At 42.7% G+C, this 11008-nt stretch overlaps 1 non-coding gene across 1 annotated transcript; it reads right to left on the bottom strand.

Annotated features, from left to right (window-relative positions):
• Positions 1-7706: 7706 nt before the first annotated feature.
• On the bottom strand, positions 7707-7812 carry LOC126300047 (U6 spliceosomal RNA). The gene has a single exon (XR_007552867.1). It is a non-coding gene; the product is annotated as a U6 spliceosomal RNA (small nuclear RNA).
• Positions 7813-11008: the final 3196 nt, after the last annotated feature.

The raw sequence follows: 11008 nt of genomic DNA, 5'->3' as shown, positions 1-11008 counted from the left end.
TATTTATCGAGAGACACAGTTTACTCGAGAAGGTGTAAACCAGTTACTTAACGAGGAAATATGGTCTCAAGCAAACCCACATGCAACAGTGCAACGCAATTTCCAGCAGCGATTTATCATGGATGTGTGGTGTGGTATAATTGGACAATTAATTTTGCCAGGACGTCTAACTGGCGAGACGTACTTACAAGTCTTTCAAGAAGAAATGCCCCGCTTACTCGAAGATGTTCCACTTGCTACGCGATTGCAAGTGTATTTTCAACATGACGCCTCCACATTTCACCAACTATGTTACTACACATGTAAATGAACATTTTCACCAGAAATGGATTGGTCGTGGTGCTACACGTCTGTGGACACCCAGATAGCCCGATTTGACATCAGTGATATTTCTGTTTGGGGATGAATGAAATACATAATTTATGAGGACAAAGCCAATACACGTGAGGCATTACTTGCTCACATGATGTATGCAACTGTCGAAATTAAGAACAACCCTGTAAAACTGAAACGAGAAACGTGCAGCTAAATGCATTGGTGGAGACATTTTTGAATATTTATTGTGAATGTATTGTGAAATTGTATGTACACTGTACAACTTCCTTAACAGTGAACTTTGTTTCTTCCGATTTAACGTGCATTCACGTGTGCTATGGTATTAATAAAAACATATTATCTGACACATTCATACAGTTTCAGTTAACATTGTTACCATAATTTTTCCTAAATTAAATTCTCTACAACTTCTGTTGAAAACATTGTGCAAGTGTCTGGAATTTAAAAAACAAACTGGGCCAAGTAGTTAATAAATTAAAAATTTTACGAAATTACTTCTTTACTTTTCTGCATGTTCTGGAAAACTATTGCAGATACACGTCTGGGACATGTTTTATTAGATTTACCAGACCAATAACAACAAAATAAATGGAAATCGTGCTTTACTTTATCCTCGTACAGTTTTGCGATGTCTTCATATTAGCGAAGTTGCTAAATTTCAGGCAAAATCTTTTATTAGCCGTAACTCCGTAACTGAACATTTGCGGACCTATGTTTATATGATCTTTTTTCTTTAGTTTTACTTGTAGAATAGCATATTAAAATAGTTGCATTTCTTAGTGAATCACCAAGTATATTTCTCAAACATCTCTATGTAGCCATAGATAATAATTGGTCATTGTATACAAAATTTTGTTTTCGGAAAGGTTAACTTCATATTTTCTTAACTGGAGACCATGCTGTGCCACTGATTTCCTGATCGCAAAGAAAGGTGGCATACAGTTCAATGAAGAAAATCTAACTCATATATTATATCCTATCAAAGGCTTCAGCCGCTGTAGCTCCAATATCTCGACATTATTTGCCCACAGTTATACTGCGAAGTCCTATTGTATTGTGATTTCATTCCAAAGACTGTTTTGATGCAGCTCTCCACGTTACTCTACCTTGTTTCGTTTCTGAACAACTACTACAACCTACATCCATTTCAATCTGTTTACTGTATTCGCATCTTGGTCTCCCTCTACAATTTTTACCCATCCCACACTTCCCTCCCGTACTAAACTGACAATCCCCCGATGTCTCAGAACGTCTCCGATCATCTGATCATTTGTCTTCATCAGATTATGCCAGAAGTTTTTTTTTCCTCTTCCGTTCTATTCAATACTTCCTCATTAATTATGCCGTCTACCCACATAATCTTCATAATCTTCAGCACTCTTCTGTAATGCCACATTTCGCAAGCTTCTCTTCTCTTCTTGTCTGAACTGCTTATCGCCCACATTTCGATTCCGTACAAGGCTACTTTCAAGACAAATTCAACTGAACTCCTTTACCTTTTGTATGCTTATCTTATATCCTCCTTTAAAAACACTGTCCACTTCGTTTAGATGTTCTTCCAAGTCCTTTGCTGCCAGTGACAGAATTACAATTTCATCGGCAATCCTCAGGGTTTTAATGTCTCCCCTTACCAAGTTTCTCCTTGTTTTTCCCTAATTGCTTGCTCAATGTGCAGATTGCATAACATTGTGAGGATACGCTACGACTCTCACTCATTCGCTTCTCAGTCACCGCTTCTCTTTTATGCCCTTTAATTCTTATACGTTTACTGTTTATTGGGTACACCGAAGCAAATAAGGTCTATACGAGCTGTATCCACACTCCACTATTATGACAGCGCAGCTGATTGCCATTTTGGAAGCCCTGCTATTCGACAGGTGACTGCAGAAGACACAATAGTCATAACATTTCATAACCCTGATAGTATGTGAGACTTTCACTGATTAGAAACCATCACAGAACTTATACCAACGCCATAGTTGCAGCAATTATCGACAGGTACAGAGGAACTATCACAACATCGTGATGGAATTGATGATACTCTGGGATACCTGGAACAAGTAGATGTAGCAGCAAAGCAGGCATTTCTACGTGGAAGCTATTAAATATAATAAACTCCCTCTCACAGATACGACACCCATGCTCAGAAAGCATTTATCCTCGGACTGACAAGAGAAGTGGTCGCGGATGTCTAAAGTCAAAGGCAGCACTTCGCACGAATTCTTCTCTCGATTCCAAGAGTACCATGGTATAATAAGACACATACATCAAGAAGCTTTACGGCACTCGTAGCGCAGCTGAAATTTAATTCTTGGAAGTTCAACACCTAAGTTCCACCTAAGCGCCACCCTTCTATGTGTTTGCGGAGAGGAGGAAGATCCATATCCTATATTCCTTAAAAATAAGAGTCTTCAACAGTGCCAACATCCAGATACAGCTTCCTGAGCTGATAATCTAATGATCTTGGCAATTAGAATGCCAGGGGAAGACCGAAGCACGATTAACTTTCTATATTCCTACGTGCTACTCAGCAGGATGTGGAACTCTCAGCCTAAAAATGTCGCTACGTATAACCTCTACGTATGTGTTTGAATACTGCTGTAACTACACATATGGCTGTAAAACCCAAATGTGGTTCTTGTATACTGTTCTCATGTTCTATCTAGATGGTACTTATAGGCCTGCACAAATATTCACTTCTCTATCCGCAGTTTCTGAAACAGTTCTTACAAGACATACAAAAGAACACTTTATTGTTAATTTAGACACAGTGTCGTTATTATGTATTGAATTCGGAATATCGCATAAGTGTACAACCGGAATTTCTCATTTCTTATTGTTATTAGTGGGGCTTTTATAGCATACTACCTCTGGGTATCCTGTGTGACATTTTTGCCTCGTTTACTTATTTCAGTATACTGTGCATTTAAAATTTGTTTTATGTCGGAATCTGTTAAGTCAATGCAGCTTCGTACCAGGGTACGACTTCAACTACTGCATACTCCGAACTGTCAAAACAAACTACAGTATAACATTTTCAGTGCTGAGAAGGCTGTATGGGCACGTTCCGAAAGCTAGTAAATAAGAAGACTGCGTCTGATTTCTGTACAAGTTGTACACACATTTCGCTCCCTGTATTTTACCCCTGCAAGCTTCAGACCTTCGAAGAGTGTATTCCAGGGGGAGCAGTGTTGTCACAAATACGTTCAAATAACGGAACGCTCCATAGTAGTATCATGGAGATACATGCAAACTGATATTCTGGTTTCCCTTCACGCCAAGCAAAAAATCTCGCCTATCTCCCTTTTAGCTTTCCCGGTTAACAAGTGACACATATTGATCTGTTTACATATGCACATCGCTTCCATATACTCAGGACCAGGGACGTCAGCATGTGTGATGCATTGCCCGCCGTATCTGCAGATACAATATACCTGAAATACTGAAACGAATCTCGTCAACAAGGCATTTTCGTTCCATTCAATAACAGTCACTTCAGCTGCAGCTGAGAACTGTGAAATACTGACCGTTTGAAGCTCAATCGTAAGTGAACACTGAAGATACTACTACAATCCAATTTAAACTTTTTTCGTTCTTCTTCTCTTTTCACATCAAAGGCATAATTGCAATAGTTCAGGTTTTGTTTCTTTCTATATCCGTTCTGTAACTACCATCTATGGAATTATTACCTCTCATTTTGTGCTGTCGAACATTTACAGATTTATTAAAATGTTGTTATTTTTGAACGAAGTGTCTCTATGTGTATAATATTGTATATTCGCGTAAAAATTTTAAAACATTGTAGCCTATGAAGGACTCTGCGAGAGAGACAAACTTTGAAATTTAATTGCTTGGTCGCTATGTGAAGTTGTAACAAAGAAGTCTGCAGATAAGTAGAAAGACATTATTGTCGTGTGTCAGAGGAAAAGGCGTGTTTATGGCAGCAGCTATATAAACTGTGTTTTCTGTGTATACAGCGGACAACGAATTTAATTGGCACACACAAAAATTGTTCAAATGGCTCTGAGCATTATGGACTTAACATATGAGGTCATCAGTCCCCTAGAACCTAGAACTACTTAAACCTAACTAACCTAAGGACATCACACACATCCATGCCCGAGGCAGGATTCTGCGACCGTAGCGGTCGCGCGGTTCCAGACTTAAGAGCCTAGAACCGCTCGGCCACATCGGCCGGCTCGACACACACATCAAACTGATTCTCCATTCTCAGAAAATAACAATGTGAAAAGCTACGACACCGGAACAATGAACAGACAGGTTTGTTAAGTGGATTGCTTTGCCTACATAACGTGGAGTGTGAATGTACTGAACTGTCATCTCACGAAGTTCTCTCTCAGCTACGATTATTGGACAGTGGCGTAAAGAGTGGACCACGTGCTATGAACTATAAGTATAAACACACTCAACTGTTCGCCGCCGTAAATTATATCAAAGAAAATAATACAGAAACTACAACGTTCGAACAAAGCTGATAAATGTTTAATAATCGCAGAAATTTTGATAAACATTGCGTTTTTCAGTGAGAAGAACGTTTAATTTCCATCATAGACTACAGACGAAGAGACTGTGAATAATGCAATTCCTGCGGCACCTCTACAGAGGTGGCCGTTATCTAGAGAACAATTACATCGGTAAATTCTTGTTTAGCACTCTTCTGGTGTATGTTTCGCCAACGTGAGATGATGATAAGCCATTTCCTCCAGCTAAATGTGTTGTCATTGGCATTGTGACAGTCAGAAATCTCTTCTCTCGTAAAACAGTTTCAAAAATAGTGGTGATATGTGTACACAGAGTGCAACGGGTGGAAGTGCGGATATTTCTATTGGTGACTGAGAACGGAGTACTGAACATTACATCAGTACTTACGTCATTTGCAGACTACGAGTAATAACTACGCTGATCAGCCAGAACACTAGACCACCGACATACTATCGATATAAACCCGTCCAGGCGATAGCAGCGTCACCTGTCGAAGAATGACTACTAGTCACAGACACGGTGCATTTAGTATCAGTGAGGTGCTGCCCGTGTGTAGAATGTGGAAGGCGTGCGATCTATCTGAGTTTCACTGAGGGCAGATTCTGATGGCCCAGAGGCTCCGCACGAGCATTTCGGAAACTGCACGACTGGTCAGGTGTTCGAGGAGTGCTGTGGTGAGCGTCTTCAACACGTGGCGAAGCCAAGGTGAAACCACGTCCAAACGTCGTGGGGCTGAACGGCCACCGCTCATTACAGATGTTGGGCGTCGTAGGCTGAGCAGATTGGTAAAAATACAGGCGGCAAATTGTCCCGGAACTAACGTCAGACCTTAATGCTGGGCAGAACACAAGTGTGTCTGAACACACAGTGCACCGAACACTCCTAACGATGGGCCTCCGCCGGCCGGAGTGGCCGAGCGGTTCTAGGCGCTGCAGTCTGAAACCGCGCGATGCTACGGTCGCAGGTTCGAATCCTGCCTCGGGCATGGATGTGTGTGATGTCCTTAGGTTAGTTAGCTTTGCGTATTTCTAAGTTCTATGGGACTGATGACCTCAGAAGTTAAGTTCCGTAGTGCTCAGAGCCATTTGAAACATTTTGATGGGCTTCCGCAGCCGATGACCCACGCATGTGCCAATGTTAACACCACGACATCGGCAACTACAACTGAAATGGGCTTGTGACACCGGCACTGGAAGTTGGCGCAGTGGCAGAGCGATGAATGGTGTAATGAATCCCGATACCTTCATCATCACGCCGATCGGACTGTCCGAGTCCATCGACTTCCAGGGGCTGGCGGCAGCTCCATTATACTCTTGATAACATTTACGTGGGCATCCGTGGGTCCAGTGGAGCTCATGCAAGGCATCATGACGGCAAGGGATATCGTATACTGGTTGCATACCACGTACACCCCTTCATGACGATCATGTTTCCCAACAACAGTGGCAGTTTCAAAGATAATAATGCGATATATAATGTGGTTCGGGGAACATGGTGGCGAATATGCTCCCCCCCCCTGCCCCTCCCTCCCCCAACCCGAACACATCTGTGAAATGGCTGACTGTGTCATTAGAGCTCATTGCCCCTCCAGCGACCTACCAAGGCCTCATTGCTTGCATGCCATCAGGCGCCGCTGCTGTTATCTGAGGCAAAGGTGGACACAAGGGTTATTATGAAAGTTGTCATAATATTCTGGCCGACCAGTGTATAGCCATTACAAGCCATTTATTCTTAGGTTCGTTAGTATCTTTAACTACATGTGACAAAAGGACGCCATTAATGCTTATTTTTGCGTGGGGAGGAGATCAGATATTGAAGTGTGGACACGTAGATGCAAAATGTCTGTACTGACAAGCGTAGTCCACTTAGTGGTGGAGTTAAATCTGTGCACAAAACGTCAGGTACTAAATTGCGACCGAGCGAGGTTGCGCAGTGGTTAGACACTGGACTCGCATTCGGAAGGACGACGGTTCAATCCCGCGTCCGGCCATCCTGATTTAGGTTTTCCGTGATTTCCCTAAATCGCTCCAGGCAAATGCCGGGATGGTTCCTTTCAAAGGTCATGGCCGACTTCCTTCCCCGTCCTTCCCTAATCTGATGAGACCGATGACCTCGCTGTCTGGTCTCCTTCCCCAAAACAACCAACCAACTAAATTACGTGATGTGTTTATGGGAAGACTGTTCGATGCAGACAAGAAACAACCAACACACGATGGAGACAAGAAACAACCAACAAATCGATGTGTGTACGTATTAAGGTACCACATATACAACTATCTGCAATTACAACAGTTATGGCGATGATGTTTGGTTTGTGCGGCGCTAAAATGCGCTGTCATCAGCGCTCGCGCAAGGTTCAAAATGGTTCAAATGGCTCTGAGCACTATGCGACTTAACATCTGTGGTCATCAGTCGCCTAGAAATTAGAACTAATTAAACCTGACTAACCTAAGGACATCACACTCATCCATGCCCGAGGCAGGATTCGAGCCTGCGACCGTAGCAGTTGCGCGGTTCCGGACTGAGCGCCTAGAACCGCGAGACCACCGCGGCCGGCCCGCGCAAGGTCCCAATCTTTACACAGTCCAATCCAGCCACTTCCATGAATGATGATGAAATGATGAGAACAACACAAACACCCAGACCCCGGGCAGACAAAATTTTCAACGCGGCCGGGAATCGAACCCAGGACCCTTTGATCCAGAGGCAGCAATGGTAGCCACTTTTTTTTTACTTTTTTAATCTCATTTTGTTCGTTTTCGCTCGTTGCATCTGCTTGGGGCGGACGTCGAAAGACACCAGTTTAAGTTCGTTGTTGATCGATTAACTCAGTTTTTTTATTACAGAGGACAGCTAACCCTTTGACCGAACACGCTGAGCTACCGTGCCGGCGTGTGTCATCCTTGCGCAGGGGCCATGCTAATGTTCTCTGTATCGTTCCAATTTTAGTATATGTACTGCCAAAGCGAGTACGAAGCCACTAGACCGGACTATCGCTTTGCGTACACGTGTCCACACTTCAGCACCTCACTCGCTTACCATGGGAAAATAAGCATTAATAGCTTCCTCTTTGCACATGTACTTGGAGGTACTAACCAACCTAAAAATATACTACTCCTAATAGCTATATTTCTTAGTCTGCGAATGACGTAAGTAATGATGTAATGTTGCTCAGTACACTGTCCTCAGTCACCAATAAAAATATCTGCATTTATACCCCCAACATCATATATATGATTCTGATTGTTGTTATTCTGATTCTGGGATGTGACTGGCTGTGGCATCAGAGATCATCGCCCCTCCAATGACCTACCAAGGCCTCATTCCTTCCATGCCACTAAATTACAAAATGTTTCAAGCAAATGTTCTTCAGCCGTCAGGGGGACATCTATCAGCATGATTGCCTTCGTTGTATCTTTGTTTTTTACAGAGATATGAACAGCGTTATGACTTTTTTAAATGGCACCCTGTATTTTTCATTCGATAATTCATTTCGTCTCCTAAAGATATATTAAAAATGTATCACAGAGTACCATTCGCCAAAACACAACGTTATTAATTACACAACACAACAATGACGTTGACGCTCCCAGTGCTTAGTGCATGTACTCGGGGTAATGGAACACATCCACGTGGTGACGTTGACAGAGGACAAATGTAAACATCAGTAGAATGCACACTCGTCTTTCCGTCAACCATGGTCAGTTGAAGAGTTGTATGAGTAGAATGTACACCAACGAAGAGAAGGTAGAAATGCTTCTCATCTATGGGGAATGTAAGTTAGCAGAACAGTAATTGCAATACTGTTTTCTTATGTACGGGTGCAAAAAAAAATGGTTCAAATGGCTCTGAGCACTATGGGACTTAACATCTGTGGTCATCAGTCCCCTAGAACTTAGAACTACTTAAACCTAACTAACCTAAGGACATCACACACATCCATGCCCGAGGCAGGATTCGAACCTGCGACCGTAGCAGTCACGCGGTTCCGGACTGAGCCCCTTAACCGCGAGACCACCGCGGCCGGCGTACGGGTGCATTTAGTACAGTAGTTTAGTCCTTTCAAATACTGTTGTGTAAAATAGGCATAAAGTAAAGGCTGCCCTTCTTACCAACTGCATCGACATAACGTTTCTTTTATTGTTGTTGTTGTTGAAGGTAGGCGAAGTGCTATGCAGGCCGGGGAACTGTACAGAGAGCGATATGCTGACAAGGCCCCACCTTCCCGACAGATGTTTTCTCGTCTTGTTGCGACTCTTCAGGAAACGGGAAGTTTCAACCCACGACAATGGAATTGCCGTAGTTACTGTTCTCGCTTCCGTTGCTATGAATCCACATGTGAGCACACGACAGCTTGAACACGAGATTAGCATTCCTAAAACCAGTGTATATCGTATTCCTATACGTCACCGGTTCCATCGTTACCATGTACACCTACATCAAGTATTGCTTGGGAATGATTTCCAGAATCGTGTATAGTTCTGTTAGTGGGCACAGCAGCAAATCCTCACCAACCTCACCTTCTTCTCCAGTGTTCTATTTACCGATGAATGTTCCTTCTCAAACAAAGGACAGGTAAATACAAGAAACATGCATTATTGGTCCAGCGACAAGCCACTATGGCTTAGACAAGTGGAGCATGGGCGTCAGTGGTGAGTTAACGTCTGGTGTGGGATGCTTGGTACTACAATTATTGGTCCTTATTTCATCAATGGTAGTCTAAACGGCACAGCGTATGCCAGCTTCCTCAGACGAATTCTTCCTCCTCTTCTGGATGAAGTGCCGCTAAGAACCAGAATGCTTATGTGGTATCGACACGATGGATGTCCAGCACATTATGCCTTGTGTACACGTCGTGTTCTGAATTGAAGGTATCCTGCCAGATGGATTGGTCGAGGAGGAACAGTTACTTGGCCTGCTAGGTCTCCTGATTTAAATCCTTTGAACTTTTTCCTTTGGGGATGCATAAAAGACGTTGTCTATCGCGATATTCCAACAACTCCAGAGGACATGCAGGAACATATCGTGCTTGCTTGTAATTCTCTTCAGCAGGCAATACTGGAAGCAGTAAATAATGCTTTCATTCAATGAGTGCACCAGTGTATCGGTGTCCAGAGTCACCACTTTAAGCATCTTTGAATGTTCTACCCCTGGGCAATGGTACAGTCAATTTTTTGTTATGCTTTTAATTGGTTTTCATTTGTTTTCTGACAACTCCAACAAGTAGACGAGTTTGTGATCCCGGGCTTAAAGTCAATGTTGTGTTATGTAACTAATAACGTTGTGTTTCAGTGAATGGTACACTGTGATAAATTTCTGAATAGGTCTTTAGGAGAGGAAATGAATTACCGAATAAAAACTACAGAGTGCATGCTGATTGATGTACCCCTGACGGCTATAGAACATTTTCTTTAAAAATTTTGTAATTTGCATCTGAACAAACTGTTACTTAGGGTGGTCAAGATAAATGGGACACCATATATATAATGTTGAGAGGTTACATTTATCACTGGCCCGTGAGTGCTGGTTTCTTTTAAGTGAAAATTTTCTGTGAAAAATAATAAATTTTGGGAATGCGTTTGTTTTTCGATAGAGAATTTTATGCTTCACAAAACAGCGTTTTTAATTTTTTAGGCTGGTACACTTTGTTCTTTTCAGGTTATGAAAATGGTGTGTCGAATCGATAAAAAAGACCATTTTCGACATCTTCCGCGTATTCGTTTAATCGAAGTGACAAAGCCACATAAGCGTCTCGAGAGATCTGCCAAACGTATGGCGAAAAAGCGATGTCTCTTAGGACGGTTCATAATCGGTTTAAGCGATTCAAAGACTGCGATTTCGACCCCGATTCAGTTCGATGGGAAACGACTAAATCAGCTTATTCACGAAGCTCCACTCAAAAGGACGAGCGAATGGGCAGAGATGATGGAACGCTCCCACAGTACCACAGAGCGCCACCTTCACTTGGTGGTAATGGTTCGAGAGTTGGGCTCATAGATTCGCATGCTTTGACCGGTAACGTCAAAGATCAACGAGCCACGACCTCCAACGACTTGCTTAGCCGTCATCGGTCAAATCTTGGACTCATCGTTACCGGCGACGAAAAATAGTGCCTGTACATCACTATAAAGCAGCGCAAAAATTGCTTAGCCCTAGCAAACTATCGACA

The sequence above is a fragment of the Schistocerca gregaria genome, chromosome X (assembly GCF_023897955.1).
Source record: "Schistocerca gregaria isolate iqSchGreg1 chromosome X, iqSchGreg1.2, whole genome shotgun sequence".
In the NCBI taxonomy this organism is placed as follows: domain Eukaryota; kingdom Metazoa; phylum Arthropoda; class Insecta; order Orthoptera; family Acrididae; genus Schistocerca; species Schistocerca gregaria.
Note: the sequence above shows the minus strand (reverse complement) of the source record. Positions and strands in the feature narration are given on the sequence as shown.